Source organism: Lissotriton helveticus, chromosome 1_1 (genome assembly GCF_964261635.1).
Source record: "Lissotriton helveticus chromosome 1_1, aLisHel1.1, whole genome shotgun sequence".
Lineage (NCBI taxonomy): Eukaryota > Metazoa > Chordata > Amphibia > Caudata > Salamandridae > Lissotriton > Lissotriton helveticus.
Genome location: NC_136057.1, coordinates 1,931,301,797 through 1,931,319,156, shown reverse-complemented (window position 1 = coordinate 1,931,319,156; position 17,360 = coordinate 1,931,301,797).

Here is a 17,360-nt window from a genome sequence, read left to right as displayed (position 1 = left end):
TTACTGTGAAATGTGTCCCCTCACCAGCTTTTGATGCGAGAACTCATTTGCGCTAAAAAATAGTGTGAAAAATACAAGTGCTGTGAAAAACAGCCATTAGCGTTCTGTGTGTTCGTGTTGTTCCAGCACTCCCATGCTTTAATTATGGAAAGTGACACAATGTGGGTATTTTGTGTAACAAGCATAATTCAAAATTACGTACTTTGTGCAGACATAATTTAAATTTCTCCGAGGCTTGGTACCTAGTATTTTATTACATAGAATCATGCAGATTACCATAGTAGGCAAGGGTTTTGATGCCCAACAGAAAAAACTATAGGCATAGAAGATTTGCATTATGGTAATCCGCATTAGGTTCTATTACTAGGGATTTTATATCGACAACTGTAATTTTGTACATATTTGTAATTTTATACCAGTATACCTGAAGGATGCCTTGTGGGAAAGTTGATGACCTACCCAGAAGTCTGAGTTAGTTATAGTGACCAACTGATGATAATGGTATAGACCTCATTGTTTATAATGAAAAGTTAAAATAAAAGCAGCATGACTGACATTGATTGAGAAAAGTTAAAGTTATTTGGCATTTAAGGGTAGATTGTCATTACTCTGTATTAAATCTTACAGATTGGTATTTTTACATGAAATCTCACAAATTACCTTTGTAGGGAAGGATTTTGATGTTAGTTACCCCCTCTGACAAACCCTATGGGTCAATGTTTTCCACGACAATAATTCTTGTTAGAATCTCTTCAGCAAGCCTGACAGGCTTAGCTGTTTGCCAGGATTTTGTAACAAAAAACATGAACTAGTAAATACAACCATATATTTAAATATATATCCATGTAGACACATAGGGGGGTTTTGGGAAGCTTTCTCCTGCCATTGGTGTGTCTGAGTGCCATTTACACTCTGCTTTCATCCACGACAGCATACTGCCTCGGGTGATGGTTCAGTTCACATCAGTCATTGTACTCCTGCCTTGTGAATGGCATCAGATTCTGATCACATGTGCACATCCATCTGAAAATTAGTGTGCTTCAGTAACCGGGCATTTTTGGCTAGTCCTTTAGTTTTCAGTGTTCTCCTTTATTAGTTCACTTTGATTTCTTTGCTTCTCTTTTTTCTCTTTTAATGTTTTATTTAGAGGATACTACAGCTCGCTGATAGGCTGCTAGTTTGCCCCTCTTTTCATCTACAGTGTGCCACATCCCACATGACCACTTTTTGTAAACCAGGAGACCTTTATGTATTGCTATTGTCCATAGCGTATCATTATTTTACCATTCCAGGCTGGCCGAGATGTTGGTTTTAAATGTGGTGGCCATTCTGGACTTTAATCTGAAAGACGGACACCTGATGCTAAATTTAGTTTTGTTATTGTAGGCATATGCCTGTGATTATTAAATGGCAGTGTGTCTTCTTTGTTCTACCTGTAATATTTTTATGTATCTTGCATATGTTGTGGAATATGTGTGTTTTATGATGGTTGTGTCAAAGAGTGAACACAAGAATGAGCTCTGGATGGATGAAAAAATGCATGAAAATGACTTATCGGCAGTGCCAATGCTTGTTTAGGTCTCACTTGACAGACAGTGCAGCTGTTTTTGTGACCTATGGGAATATGTGATTCTGTGGATTTGCCTGCATAGTTATGGATTTTCCGGATTTCCCACCTAATCTAGTTACAAAAAAACAAATTGTTTCTAACTCAAAGAGATCGAAAGTTACTAAAAGAGAAGTAACACTTGTTGCTGCACAGTACGGGGCACTGCACAAAGTAGACTAATCTCCTTTTAGTTGCTTATTGCTGTGTTTTGGTGTTAAACTGGTACGAGTGAGGTGAAACCTTTGCCAAGATAGGGTTAACATAAAAATGACAAAATAATGATGTAATACTATCTCTAAACACCCCACATTACGATGCATATTTTACCTTTTCTTGCTGCATAATCTAATCAACTCTGCAGGATAAAGTGGTCCTTCTCTACAGCATAATTCTAGTAGCCCTGCCGATAGTTACCCATTCTTTAAAAGATGCTCCACTCAGAGAGGTATTACTCTTGTGTCATGCTATTGGTGGTTCGGTGTGTCCTTCTGCCTTGCAGAAAGGTCTTCCTTTGGAATTCATGAGGGCATACTTCACACCTATAAGCACACTAAATTGTCACACTGTTTGGGGCATTCAGTTCTTTATCTCCTATATCCATTCTATGCTGAAAGCAATATTTCTTGCTACTCCCCCCCCATCATTGTCAAAGACAGGAGGGAAGGCTTTAATATCATAAGCAACATTGGTGAATGTAAAGCTTTATAAACAACATTTATGAAAGTTTTGTTTAGATGCATTAATACTTTAAAGCAAGTCCTGTTGGCTTTGCCAATGCATGTTAGCCGTAGTGTAGGTTGAGAACTCTGGTATTATTGAAAATGATGAGAATGTGTAGTAACAGTAGTATCTGGCCATCCATGACTGGCCCTGGTCTTTGTCAGTAGAGGCCTGAAATGTGACAGGAGGCCTGGTTGCTTATCACCAAGGCACAGGGCCTTAGTTGCCCTCTTGGTCACAGTGATGGGCATCTTAAGTGAGTAAGTGCTCCTAAATGTTTTATTCAAAATATATGCAGCAGAAGACCAATAATAATAATAATAATAATAATAATCTTTATTCGGTTTTTAGCAAATGCAAAACCATAAAAGATGACATAATTTTACAAAATTTCAGTTAAAAAATTACAATTAAATGTACTATAAAAAAGATCAAATCGGCAGTAGTTTACATAGGGTGTGGATTAATCCTTTGTGTTTACAAATTGTTTCTGTGTCTCATAATACACTTTAAAAAGTTTAGTACATGGTACACGGTGCATTCAGAGTCCAAGGATTGGAGTGCCAACAGGGCTGGACGACATTGTCTGTAACCCCATTTTTTTAGTAAAGGGAGAAGCCATGTCTTCGGGTGAGTATAGTAAAACTTGCAAAAAAGTATTGTGTGGATGGTGGACTGTTGCGAGTGATCGTCGCAGGGGCACAAGTCCATCTGGGTTCTCCAGTTGTTTTTATCCGGAAATGTCACTAATCTGAAAAATAGGTTCATTCTGAACCTTGTTAGGAGCATCCTTTCGTACGTGGTAATTTCTAGTGTCAGGTAAGGCTGAATTTTCGGGGACTGCTGTATTATTATTGCGTGTATAACAGATTTTTTTGTGATCAGCGAAGATAGTCTCAGGGAATCCAAGTGGTTCAATGCAATATGCTTTAGTTCTTTTTTGGATATTTCCTTTAGTTTTTCTGGATTGTGGTAGTATTGTTCGAGACCCAGATCACAGAAGAAATGTCTTATGTAGGAGAGCCAAGCTATTTTGTTGACATGGTCCAACTCCATGGTGTCCTGTAGGATGGTTTTCGTCAGGGTGTTTTCTTCGGACAGCCAGACTCTCCTCCAGAGCATAAGAGGTTGGATTTTAATGAGATCTTCGATATATGAGATTCCCAGTTCTACATGTGAGGCAAAGATGGAAGTACCTCGTGGGGTTGATAGAAGAAATCTCATGAAGATGTTTTCCTCTTTTTGTATGGAGCCAATGTTCGTATGCCCCCAGATCCCTGCGCCATATAATGCAATTGATTGACATTTTGCGGCATAAATCTGTAGCAGTTCCACTGGGGATCTTTTTCCGAGTTTGCTTGAAAATTTCATCAGTGCCAATATCGCGCGTTTAAAAAGATGTCTCCTTGCCTCTACCGCCGCTTTCCAGTTTAGGGCATCATCTATCATGATGCCTAAGTAGGGGTATTGTGAGGTTTTTTCGATTTTTTGGTCTTTCAGGAAGATGGACTTAACTGGTTTTCTTGTTCCACCGACTACCATCACAAAAGTCTTTTTAACATTTATATGCAAGTCCAAAGCGGCCATAAAATCTGCATATTTAGATAGTGATTTCTGCAGTTCGTTCGGAGTTCGAGCTAAAATGACTGCGTCATCCGCGTAGAGCAGTGCGGGGATCAGGCGTTCTTTTACTCTTGGGAGGTCTCTCCCCCCTTTCAACATATACTCTTCGAGGCCGTTCGTATATAGTGAGAAGAGAAAGGGGGCCAAGACACAGCCTTGCCTCACTCCCCGCTCTACCCTAAATGGTGCTGTTAATTCTCCTCTTGTCCCATACCTCACTCTCGCCGTGGCTTCGCTGTAAAGCTCCCTTAGGCAGTCCAAAAGGGGAGGATCTACCCCCATTTCACTCAGTAACGACCAGAGCTTGGCATGTGAGACACAGTCAAATGCGGAGGACAAATCCACATATGTCATAAAAATGGTGCCTGTTTTGGCGTGGGTATATTTAGAAGTCAATAGACTAAGGTTTAGTGCTTGTTCGATTGTACCAAAGCCCTCCCTGAAGCCGAACTGTAAGTCCGATAGGATATTTTTATCTGATGCCCACTGTTGGAGCTTACCAAGGAGGACTCTGCCAACCACTTTGCCCAGGGAGTCAAGGAGGGAGATTGGACGATAGCACTTAACATCTTGTCGATCCCCCTTCTTGAAAATTGGGACCATTATAGATGTTGACCATGAATCTAACAGCCCGAGTTCCATTGTCGCTGTACAAACTCTCGTGATTATTGGAGCCCAAAGGTCGGGGAGAAATTTGAAAAGGTCAACTGGGACCCCATCAGGTCCAGGGGCTTTCCCAGACTTACTTGAGGAGAGTGCCAATTCAAAGTCCTGTAGATCAAATTCCAGAGAGATAGGAAAGGCGACTGGGTTGTAATTGGGGTGAAGTGATTCGATATTAGATGTCAGTTGGAAAATCTTCGAAAAATGGTTCACCCAAGTTAACTCTTCAATAGCCACATGTATTTTTGGACCGCTGAGATCAGTTAACAAAGGAGATTTAACTATTTTCCAGAAGGCCTGGCTGTCTTTCAAGAGGGCACTCTCGTGCAAGGCCTTCCACAAGGATGCTTTTAGTTCTTTTTTCCTTGTTTTCCTGGCAATGTTATATTCCCGTCGGAGATCTTGGATAAAACACTTTAGTAATTCCCCATATAGCAACAATAATTTGTTTAAATTGTAATTGTGTATCTGGGGACATGTTAGTGTATGGTGCTTAGCTAGAGTCATTACAAAAATACATTCCCTGTGATTGTTTTTTGGGCTAATCTCACAGTTTTAAATTATTTGATGATAACTGCATTTCACTTGGGGGTATTCATTTGTGTGAGGGTGAATGTTCTGTGTGTCTGATAGCACATATAATTCTAGTGTTTGCCATGTGTTGTGCCTCAACTAGGCATACTAAGGTGATGGTATTTAGAATGTTTTGATAGACAATATCCTCATCTAAACTTCCAAGGTCGATCTTTTAAAACGTTATCAGAAGGACCAGACAGATTATCTTTGGAATGACTGGACTTGTCAGCATTTCAATGTTTGTCAGAACCTTCTGGACTCAGAATCTTTGACTTCTTTGGACTGACTGGATTTGTCAACATAACTTTTTATAGCAGAACTCACAGTCGAATTTTTGACAATTCTACTGACATTCCCACAATGCCCCCCTTCAACACACACTGCACAGCCACACACTCTTTTGATCCTAATGGGCTCACCATACTTAGCTTCTCCTTTTTTCCCAAAGCCAGGTTTCTCCCCTCGCACCATATCGCCTACTAGGAACCTTACATTTTTAGTCCACTTTCTGACATTATAGTTATCTTTTTGTTTCTTTTGACTCTTCACCACTCTTTGGAGTATGGCTCTTTGATCATAAGTTTGAATTGCCTTGTGCCTAATAGTCTTTACCAAACAAGTAGGCTACAACACTGAGGTAGGTCGTCGACCCCTTAATAACATGAATGGAGTCACATAGGTCACGAATAAGGAGCAGTGCTGTAAAACCACAACATGGACTTGATATCTTCTTCCACACTGTAATTGTTGTTCTTAGCCCACCTAATAAGGTTCACCTCAATACTGTTCATTACATCTACCAGTCAATTAGCTTGGGGATGATAAAATAGCGAGAACTCTTCTAATGCTTGACCCCTGATACCTTCAAAAAATCTTTCATTTTAGCATTCACAAATTTGTCCCTGCTGTCCGAAATTAGATGTCCCAGGAACCCCTCTATTGAAAATATATCTTTTAAAAATAACTCACTATTGGATGAAGTTACCATGGAAAAGAAACGTACCTCAGGACACTTACTGTGATAATCCATCAGGACAAAAGCATATTGTAAATGATGAGGTAAAAAATTGAATGGTCCGACTATATCAATTCCTAACTTAACCCACGGTCTGTCCGGGTATTGAATGGACAGCAACAGACGAGTCACCTCCTTAAGACCCTTTCAGCTTTACTGTGTACAACACATACTTTACAACTGCATCAATGTCTCAGTCAATTGAAGGCTACCAGTAATAGGCTCTGGCTCTTTTCTTTGTCGTTGTGAACCCCAAATGCCCTTTGTGAGCCATATTAATCAACTTCTGATGCAACACTTCAGGGGGAACACACTTGTCACCACTTAAAATGACTCCATCCTCAATCGACAGCACCTTAGCAAGCTTATATTAGGGTTGGATTACAGGACATACACACCCTTCTTTAGGCCACCCAATGACAACATAATTCTGGACCTGCCTCATCACAGTGTTCAAATCACATGCATTTTTCCGCTCCATTTCTGAACAAGTTTTATTGTCGGGCACATTCACTGTAGCAACAAAACAGTTCTCAACATTGTCTTCAGGATCTGTTTCTTCTTGGTCACACTCTGGTATTCTGGACACTGTATCAGCCATAATGTTATATATTATTGGTATATGAGTAATATCACACTCTTATTGTAGTAGCTTTGTGGTAAGCTGAGATATTTGAGGTATGGTAAACTTGACTCTTTCAACACAAAGGATGTTCACACGTGGTTTGTGGTCTATTCGGAGACCAAACCTTCTTCCACATACATAAGACCTCAAATTTACAATGGCCCAGTAGCAGGCCAATAATTCCTTTTCAATGACAGAATAGTTTAGCTCAGGCTTGTGAAGCACCCTTGACACGTAACCGGTGACTACCCCACCCTTGGTATTTTGAGTCAATACTGCACCCAACCCGTATTTGCTGGTATCAACTGTAATGGTGCGCTGGAACTCTCGATCATAAGGATGAATGCTCTCACATGCATCATTTCAGTTTTTATAAAGTCAATGTTTCTTGGCAACTTCCATCCAATTCAAATGATTTTTTTTCTCAAAAACAATATTGGTGAGACTTTTAATCTTTGAAACATACCTAGGGATGGATCTGGCATAAAATTCACATAACCCAATAAATGAACATAGCTTATCCTTGTTCTTTGGTTTTGGACAATCGACCACCGCTTTTACCAGACCATGTTATACTACTCCATTCCAAAAAACACAGAATAAGGGTGAAACAGAATGCTGCTCCTGTTAAACACAAGATTAGGTCAGTCCCGTTCAGTTTAAGGGAAGATTTAGAAAAGGAATTGGCTAATGTATAATAGTTGTAACTCTAATGCAAAATGATTGGTCTGAGGGGGATCCCAAAGGTTTTTGTGGCTTTTCACCAAAGGTTCAGAAGGGAACTTTGGAGTCCATTAGCTTTGGACTTGTTGCTTCTGGTCATGAAAGTCCTTCTTTTCCTGGCTACATGACCCAAGTGCAGCTTTGCAGCTAGGGTTAGGAGCTTTGGTGACCCTAGCAAGAAGGCGTAATCTTCATGCGTGGCCATTTATGCTCAAGGGTACCAACAGGTAGTTCAGAGACCTCATTGTAAGAGACAAGGGATAACAAGGTTCCATGGCTCCAGACCTTCAGTGACATAGTGAGAGGGGTCAGGAGGGGCTGTCCGCCCTAGGCTGCATGAGTTTTGGGGGTGGCAGCCTCCACCCGCTCTTACTTGCTGATCTTGGGGGCGGCATTCGCCACCTCCGCTCTTCAATCGGCCACCGTGGGCAGCAAATAGAAAGATTCCAGCAAGCACCCCCACTCTTTTATGGGGCCAACACAGGGACTGCCACGGGCGGCCAAAGTGCTTGCTATGCCACTGCAGACCTTGGTAGTTTGGGCTGGCCTGTTCCCATTGGAGCAGAGTCAAGACTGCTATGCATGTAGCTGGGGCCAAACTGTGGTGGCATGGTGTGCAAAATAATGATGGACTGGGATGCAGTCTGAGTAATTCCCAGTGGCTAAGGTTAATTCAAACATTCTATCCATCACTTTTTTGTATACTTTAGTGTGTCACCCAAGTGGGACAAATAACCCCAGACATGGGTCTCGTGCACACTGTGTCACTGGGACCAAGCTATACCTGGCTGATAAGCACTAACTAGGGTAAATCCACTCTTGAGTTGCTTGTGTTCCGATTCAGGGAGGACCTGGTTTGACAGTTCGGGCTGGACTGTACCAATTAGAGTAGGGTTAAGACTGTTCAGCATATAGTTGGGTCAAACCAGGGTGGCATGATGGGAAAAAAATTATGAACTGGGATGCGACGCAGAGTAATTACCAGTGGCTGACATTAAGTCAAGCATTCAATCCATAACCTTTATTTAAATAATTTTGCTCTGTGCCTTTAGGTACTATATTCACCTGAAACCTTTAAAAGTGCATATCTCTAGTCATACTGATTGGATTTTGGTCATTTTAATGTCAAATAATTGATTGCATGTTGCTAAATATGTGTTGTCTTTTGTTGTGTTTACACTTTATTACTGTGTGGAAGCTTCAGAAATACTTAATCATTGCCTCTAATGTATGTCTGACTGCTTTTGTGCCAAGCTACCAGGTGATTAAGAAAATGGTTAATTTAGTAACTTTTTGTGGTTCACCCTGACAAAGATTGTGGCTGTTGCTTGAGTTGGGTTTCACCCCCCCAACCAACAACCCAATTGTCACAGTCGGAATCTGTAATACGTGCGGTGAAAAAATAATGTGTTCCCTCATTTTCACTGGGTCCCGATGCCATGCAAATGAAGGAACGCCCCACTGTGATCACACCAAACCAAATCATGCGCTGGTGCAATCCATATAGTAAAAGGGGCAGCAGAAGCATCTGTGGCCACTTCTATAATACCAAATTGCCCCAGGGTCAGACGAAGTTGGTGAAAATGTCACTTTGTGTAATATGGCCCTGGATGTCAATGTCTATGCATCATCCCAGATCGATTTCTTCAACAAGACCCCAGGATCAAGGAAATGGTCAGCAGGCATTTCCAACATCCAGGAATTATGAGGTGCTTCTTCACCTAACGCATTGTGACCAATGACTTGGCCGAAAAGTTATCCCAAGCTAGACATCTCATAAACATACCCTTATATGACCACAGAAATATAGTCAGACAGAAAAGAAGAAAAAGGCAGAGGAACATGCAGGGGACATAATAAAGCACTGAGAGTGGCACATATAACTGTGTGTCTTCATCCAAACACAGAACTGTCTTCGAAAAAATGGCAGTGGAGAAGTGTGGATCTGTACTAGGGGAGCCATCAGCCTCTTTGCATCCTCCAACACCATTAAGGCTAAAGGAGATCAGACACATGCAGGTATTGCCGGCGGCCTCTACCAGAACTGTCGCCCCCTCTCCTCAGGGTTTACCTATGTGTCATTACTGGGCCTATCTGTATCCTGCCCCAAGGTGTTTGAGGCGAATCTCAGGCATATGCTTTTCCTCTAGGGGGAGCTGTAACACAAGGTTGATGGCATACTCCACTCCCCCTTTCTCTCAGTGTGCCACTGTAGGTGAGCCTGACATATGATACATGTAGTATCCCCAAAGGACCTTCTGCCAGGCCTGCATGCACCCTTCAGTCAAACCTAGCGCAGGTTTAGTGACCCTATTCCCACAGCATCTGTGCATTTTCACAGGGTCAACAGAACTTCCGCATTTTCAGCTAGACCACCTGCTCTCATAGTGTCAATATTGTGAACTAATTTCACTAGACACTTTGGAAGATCACTTTAGAGAACAGCAACTTAAGTGCTTCCAGACACCAAGGCTGTTTCGCCCAGTACTATCATATAGTGGTCATGATTTCCCCCCTTTGTAAAATTGTTCTTCAGGAGACGCACTGTATGCTTAGTAAACACACATAGTTCTCTTTGTATTTCATGAATTGATCCTATAACTGTGTATTATGTTCTATGTGGTGATCAATGAAACCTGTGCTTATGCCACAGGGAGCAAATTCCATTGGGCACTAGAAGGTTGAGTGATCCATTAAGGGCTCTTGGTACCTGCACCTGGTAACCTATGAGGTTATGACAGCTTTGCCAGTGTGATTGGAGGGGGTATTGAAAAGAGTTGTGCCCAAAAAGATGAGGGCCTGAAACTTGCAGCTCCCCCACCATCCTGCGTTTGATATCCTCACAGGGCTTGCTTCATAGGTAGCTGCTTTCATGGCCTCAATCAATCAATCAATCAATTAATCATTAGATGTGTCGAGAGCGCTACTTGTCATCTGTGAGGGTATCCAGGGACTAGCAGGGTCCAGTTGATTAGCCAAATAGCCAGGTCTTCAGGGACTTTCAGAACACTGGAAGATATAGGGAGGTCCATACATGAAAGGGTAGCTCATTCCATGTCTTTGCTGCTAAGTAGGAGAAGGAGTGACCTCTGCAATCGCTATGTCAGATGTGGGGAGTGAGGTTTAGAGAAAGGGCCATGGAGCTGAGGTGTCTGGTGGGCCGATGGAAGTTAAGGCTGTGGTTCAAGTAGGCAGGTACACAGATGTGTAGGGCCTTCTATGCATGGGACAAGATCTTGAACTGGCATCTTTTCTGTATAGGAAGCCAGTAGAGTTCCCTGAAGTAGGGGGTGTTGTGGACACGTCTGGCTGCAGCGTTCTCTAATGGTCTGTAGTCGGAGGATGAGGTGAGCTGCGATCCCTGCATAGAGAACATTGCCGTAGACTAGTCGGCTGGAGATAAGGGCCTAGGTGATGGTGCTTCTTCATCTTTGGGGTAACCATTTGAATACAGTATGAAGCACTCGGAGGATGAAGGAGCAGGAGGAGGAGACGGAGTTGACCTGAGCCGTCATGGTCAGCTTTTTTTTTTTTTTTTTATTACCAGGATGCATCCCATGGAGAGCTATTGTTTCCAAAAAAACAGTACCCCTATCTTGGCTGTGTTGAGCTGTAGGAACTTGCCCTTCATCCAGTCGGCAACATCTGTCATGGAGTTGTGGAAGTTGGTCTTAGTGTTGGTGGTGTGCTTTCGGAGAGGGAGAGGATGAGTTGTGTGTCGTCCATGTAGGATATGATCTTGAGTCCATAGGTTTTGGCAATGCTGACCAGAGGTGTCATATATGTGTTGAAGAGGGTGGGGCTGAGCGAGAGTCCTTGGGGTACTCCACAGATGATTTCCTTGGGTTCGGAGCTGAAGCAGAGAAGGAGGACTTTTTGCATACTTCCACTGAGGAAAGAGGTGAGCCATCCGAGAGTGGCTCCTTGAATGCCTATGTTGTGCAGCCTTGTGATCAGTGTGTGGTGGGAGACCATACCAAAAGCTGCTGAGCGGTCTAGGAGGATCAGAGCCACAGTCTCTCCTTGTCAAGTAGGGCTCAGATGTCATCAGTAGCCGCTATGAGGGCTGTCTTGGTGCTGTGGTTGCTGAAGAATCTGGATTGGGAGGAGTTGAGTAGGAGGTTCCATTCTAGATGCGAGGAGAGTTGTTGGTGGTTGATGGCTTTTTCCTAATTCTTTGGCCAGGGATGGGAGCAGGGAAATCAGTCTGTAGTTGTTGAGTTTGGCGGGGTCTACAGATGGTTTCATTAGTAGGGCATTGACTTCTGCATGTTTCTTTTCCTTGTGGAAGGTGGCAATGGCAATTGAATTGTTGAACGAGGTGGTGAGTTGGTTGCTGATTCTGGCTTCGCCTAGGTTGAAGATGTGGTGAGGGCATGAGTCAGCTGGGGCCTCTCAGTCAACCAAGTTCATGATGGAGGTGGTGTCCTGTGAGGTGAGCTTGCTCCACTTGGTTTTTTGGATCTCTTTGGTGGTAGTGGGTTTGCTGTGTTGCTTGAAGAAATCAGTGTCCTTGGGCTGAGGTTTGAAGTTTCTGTACATGTTGGAGATGTTGTCAAAGAAGTTTCAAGGTTGTCTCAGAGATCCGACGAGGGGGTAATGTTGTTTGTTGGAGCTGAGGGGTTTGACAGTTAGTGGAGCTTGATTCAATGAGTGAAGCAAAGGCCTTTTTCTTCTGTTCTCTCAAATGTCCGTGGTAGAGCCTGTGGCCTGTCTTAAAGGCAGTCTTGTCAGTCGTGTCCTTGCTGGTGCACCATCTCCTTTCCAGTTATTTACAGTGTCGTTTAGCAGTTCTGAGGTCTTCAGTGTACCAGCTAACCTGCTTGGTGGACCTTCTGTGGGTGTTCTGTGGGACTCCTTCCTGAGGCTGCATGGACTAGTCCTTCTGAGCTCTTTCCTTTCTCTCGAGCTGCACAGACTGAGCACCCTGAAGCCTCCCTTCCTAAAACTGCTTGACTGAGCCTTACAAGTCTACTGTCCACTGCTGCACAGTCTACCCCTCCTTAGACCGCATTGCATAGATCTGCCCTCCTGACTCTCACTCCCAATGCTGAAAAGTATGACATAAGGGATAAAGTACCCTCTGGCGTACATTATAAGGATATTGCAAGTCACCAAGGAGTTCTAGAACCATTAGAGGAAGGAGGCTAAAGGCTGAGTTCCTGTATAAGGTTATGGAACTCCAAGGTGACTTGCAGTATCCTTATCATATATGACGGGGGAACGTTATCCCATATAATACATGGTCACACCATGACCTATCCCACAAGCCTCCTAAAATCTTGGTTTGTAGCTTTTTTTTATGAAAGAGAGAGCATGTTTGCAAACATGAAAACTAATAATAGAACATCTAGTGCCAAATTAAAGTAGTTAGATATGCATTGCAAAAAGATATTAGAAACTGTTGAAAACAAGTCGGTCAAAATCAAAATCTGCAGTAGCTCAGAAAGTGAGGAGAAATGCAGAAAGATTCTACCTTTTCTATAATCATCTAAGGAGTGCAAGAAAAATGTTATTTCTGCTTTTCGCAATAATCAGAAAGACAGAGCAGAAGAAAGAAAAGCAATCCTAGGTTTCTTTGCTTTAAACAGCTGATTCAATTAGGCTCCTTGACCTGACCTGACCTGCCTTTCACTGCTTCTGGCTCTGGCAGCAGGCATTGTGATGTCAGAACTCAACTGTAATAACTTATACTTGAGTTCTGACATCTTTCCTTCATAATCAGCGACTGAGGGCGTCACAAGTTTCCGACTGGCGTTTATACAGGGATTTCAGAATTCCTTGTATTATGCTGTGCATTATGCCTCTCAGAACAACTACATAGGTTGAGGATCATTGGTTTTCCTTGGTCAGGTTAGTATTTGTGAACACGCTGATGCCCAGAACTTTGGGTCGGTGTTTGTGTAATCTTCGTGCCCAGATCTGTATGGAGCAGTCTTTAGGTGCCGTTCATTCATAGGGCAATATGGGGTGGCTTTTATGAGCACTTTTTGCCCATGAGTGTACATACTAGTCTTTATAAGGCCTTCTCTTATGCACTCGGTGTTCAACGCACCATTGATTGCTCCCTTTCCTATGCATGACTTATCCCGCGCTGCATCAGCTGCCCACTCTCTATAGCACCCTTTGTACCCCCCTGCATTGGCAGCCACCTGTCCCCTATGCGTTCCTTGCCGAATGCCTCATAAGATACCTTCTGTCCTATGCACTGCTTGTCATAGGCAGCTAAATATCATCTGCACTGCATGAGCTCATCTCTCCTATGCACTCCTCTTCCAGCACTGCATAGGCTGACCCCTCTCCTGTGCACTCCTTCTCCAGATCGGCACAGGCAGCCACCTTTCCCGTGTACTGTGTGTACAGTGCTGCAGAAGCTGTCCTCGCGCACTGCTGTCCACTCCTGGTCCAGTGCTCCATCACCTGAGATCATCTTTCCAGCTGTGCACCGCGCCCCTCCCTCTAAAGACGCCCCACTCTCCTAGGAGCTCGCTCTTCAGCGCTGTCTATGGGTATTTCCACGAAATGAATAGGTCACCCCCCTGTACCCCTCTCCCCGGGGCTGCCCCTGTCGTCCTCGCCTTCTCTACCATGCTTGCTTCATGTCTCGTCATGTTCTCCCCTTTTTTCTCAGCGCTGTGCGGAGAATTAATATTCTATCTTCTTGCTGCATAAACCACTCGTGATCAGCAGCCCCAGAGCCAGGTCCCCAAAGCAGGCGAAGTTTACCCCTCCAGTAACTCCGGGGACAGAAGCAACCTGCCCCCTCCCCCAGAACCGCCCTGCCAAGCGGGCTGACGGGAGGGGGCTTGGGCGGGGAGCCCAGCGCTTTCATGTTCCAGCTCTCGAGAAAACCTCCCAGCCCCTCTCCTCTGCCTCTCCTCCAGCTCACAGATCCAGGCAGGGCGCGGAGGAGCGGGGGCGGTGCTTTCTGTCGCCCCCTCGCCCGGGAGAGAGAGCGCTGTCTGCAGGGTGCCTCTTTCTCCGAACTGCCCCGCAGCCGGAGAGTTGCAGGTGGAGATATGCGCTCTGAGGTCTCTAGAAGGCGCTAGCCGGGCTCGCGGAGCCTCCGCGTCCTGGGGGCGCAGGGCCAGCAACAGGAGACGCGCTTGGAGTGTGAGGGCTCCTCCTGTGGTGTGGGCAGTTACAGCAGACTCCCCCTGTAGACGAGCTGACGGTCTTGGACTTGCAGGTGGCTGTTCGACCCCCTCTCCCCAGCTGCAGCTGCCCCCTCTGGGCTTCTAGGCGCCTCTGGTGTTCAGCTGAGCACGGACGGGGAGAGTGAGTTGGATTTGAAGGGTCTCTCAGGCAGCGGCTCCCCCCGGGGATGGATGGAGTCGCAGCAAGATCTTCTGTGTTGCAGATTCGGGACTTACAGATTGGTGACTCTCCCCCTGTACCCAAGCATTGGGCTTTGAGTTGGCTCTGTTCAGTCTGTTGGCTTTAGAGGCCGTCTCCGAGGGACGTCCTGCGCTGCGCGCTCCCTGGGTGGACGGACCTGCAGTGATAGACTCGAGTGTGGCTTCTGGACTTGTTGCTGCCGCCATCCGGGCGCTCAGCCTGACTCCTAGCGCAGGGCTCTGGGAGGAGATGCTCTTAGCCTCCGAGGGACCCCCCGGGCCGTGCGTCCTCCTGGGGTGGAAAGAGCTGTAGTGGACATTTGTACTTGCTGTAATCTGGACCCTCCTCTTTTGTTCTCTCCCTTGCCTGCCTCCTCCCTGCTCTCCCTCCCGGACTGCCACTTGCCTGGATTCCTCCCCCCCCCCGGACTCGCTCTTGCCTAGCCTGGCCTCAATCCTCCCTGGTTCTGTGAATAGGACTTGTTGAACGCTGGCCACGCTTCTGTCGCCCTCTCACTGCCGGCCCAGGTTGGATGACAGTGCCTTGTCTCTCTCCCCTTGCAGGATGGCTCGCTTCGGAGAGACGGTGGTCGGCCGGCCGAGCTCGGCGGACGGGAGCTCGGAGCGGAGCAAGAGCCTGCCCACGGTGGCCCCGGCGGCGGCCGCGGGCTCTCAGGCCGCCTTCAAGCAGTCCAAAGCGCAGCGGGCGCGCACCATGGCGCTCTACAACCCCATCCCCGTCCGGCAGAACTGCTTCACAGTCAACAGGTCCCTCTTCATCCTGGGCGAGGACAACGCGCTGCGCAAGTACGCCAAGAAGCTCATCGACTGGCCATATCCTTTCATGGTGTCCTGCTGGGTGTGTGTGTTTGTGTGTGTGTGTGTGGGGGGGGAGTGGAGAGGGGCTGTGAGTCCGGAGGGAGGGAGGATGGGCCAGGCGAGCCGTTTCTGGGCTGCCTGGATGTGGGTGGTGGGTAGCGGGCTGGAAAGACCGTGCCCTGGCATGAATATTGGGCGCGGAGTCGCCGCTTTGTAGCTTCACGCACAAAGTGGCCTTTCAGACAGCGAGGCGTCTCTGTGCCGCAGTAGCGTTTTCGTGGCCCATTTACAGCGTTTACTGTATGCATGCGCACGTGCGTGTGAGTAGACTGCACTGCCGTATGGAACGCGCGCACGCCTGTACTCCGTCACTGTGTGCTTGTTGGTGTGGTGGATTGCTGCAGTGGCGACAGATCGTTGTTATAGGTGTAGACAGCAGAACCTGTTAGGTACAGGGTACCTGCGGATACTACAGTGGCGACGAGGCCACCTTTATATGCGCCCACTGCGCCGCCTTCCTTGCGCAAAGCGGAGTAAGAAGCAACCTCCGTGCCTAAAGCAGCGCACGAAGTGATCTCTTTGTCTGATGACTCTGCCTCGTGCAAGCAGTTCTCCGCTCAGGCCCAACGCATATTTCAGACTCTGGGCCTATTCCTTTGCCAAGTACACCTAATGGGGCCTGCCCGCCCTCTGCCCGATCCAAGGTACCTGCTAACCCTTGCTTACCTGCAGCATGCAGCTCACCTGCTATGTGCTTTGGGCCTGTTTCCCCTCACCAACTGTTCTTCATCTCCCCAACTACCTGAAAGGCAGTGGCCCAAATGCCCAATGTTCAAGCCCCGTCCCTGAAGTGTACAGAACCAACGGAAGGTACTGGAGGACTACTGCTAGGACCCTCCCCCCAGCCCCCTCGCATACCCTGTGTTATATTTCTCATAAGCACAATGCCATGAAAAATGAAACAAGCCTGAGCTTTGATCTAGTCTGATCTGCTGCTGAAGCTCTGTTGCTGTGTCTGCAGCTCCCTCGCCGGTCCTAGCTCTTTGTAGCTCCGTCTTCTGCTCTTTACTCTCCGCCTGCAGCTCTGATTCTCCGCAGCTCCGTCTTCAGCCCACTAGCCCTGGCCAGCTCAAAAGCCTGCCCCAGCTCTCTGTGGCTCCGTCTTCAGCACACTAGCCATGGACAGCTCCCTCGCCTGCACCAGCTCTTTGTAGCTCCGTCTTCAGCACACTAGCCATGGACAGCTCCCTCGCCTGCCCCAGCTCTGTGTAGCTCCGTCTTCAGCACACTAGCCATGGACAGCTCCCTCGCCTGCCCCAGCTCTGTGTAGCTCCGTCTTCAGCACACCAGCTCTGGACAGCTCCCTCGCCTGCCCCTGCTCTCTGTGGCTCTGTGTTCTGTGCTAGCCCTCTGCAGCTCCATCTGTTGCTCCAACACCCTGCAGCTCCACCAGGTGCTCTAGCTCTCTGCAGCTGCATTTTCTTTTAACTCTATCGAGCTCCATGTCCTGCCTCTCTACAGCTCTGTCTTCTGATCTAACACTCTGCAACTCTGTCTGCCGCTCTAACTGCAGCAGTCTCTTGTTCTCTCTGCATCGCCATGTCCTGCTGTAACTCTCTGCAGCTCGGACTCCTTTTCTGACTCTCTGCA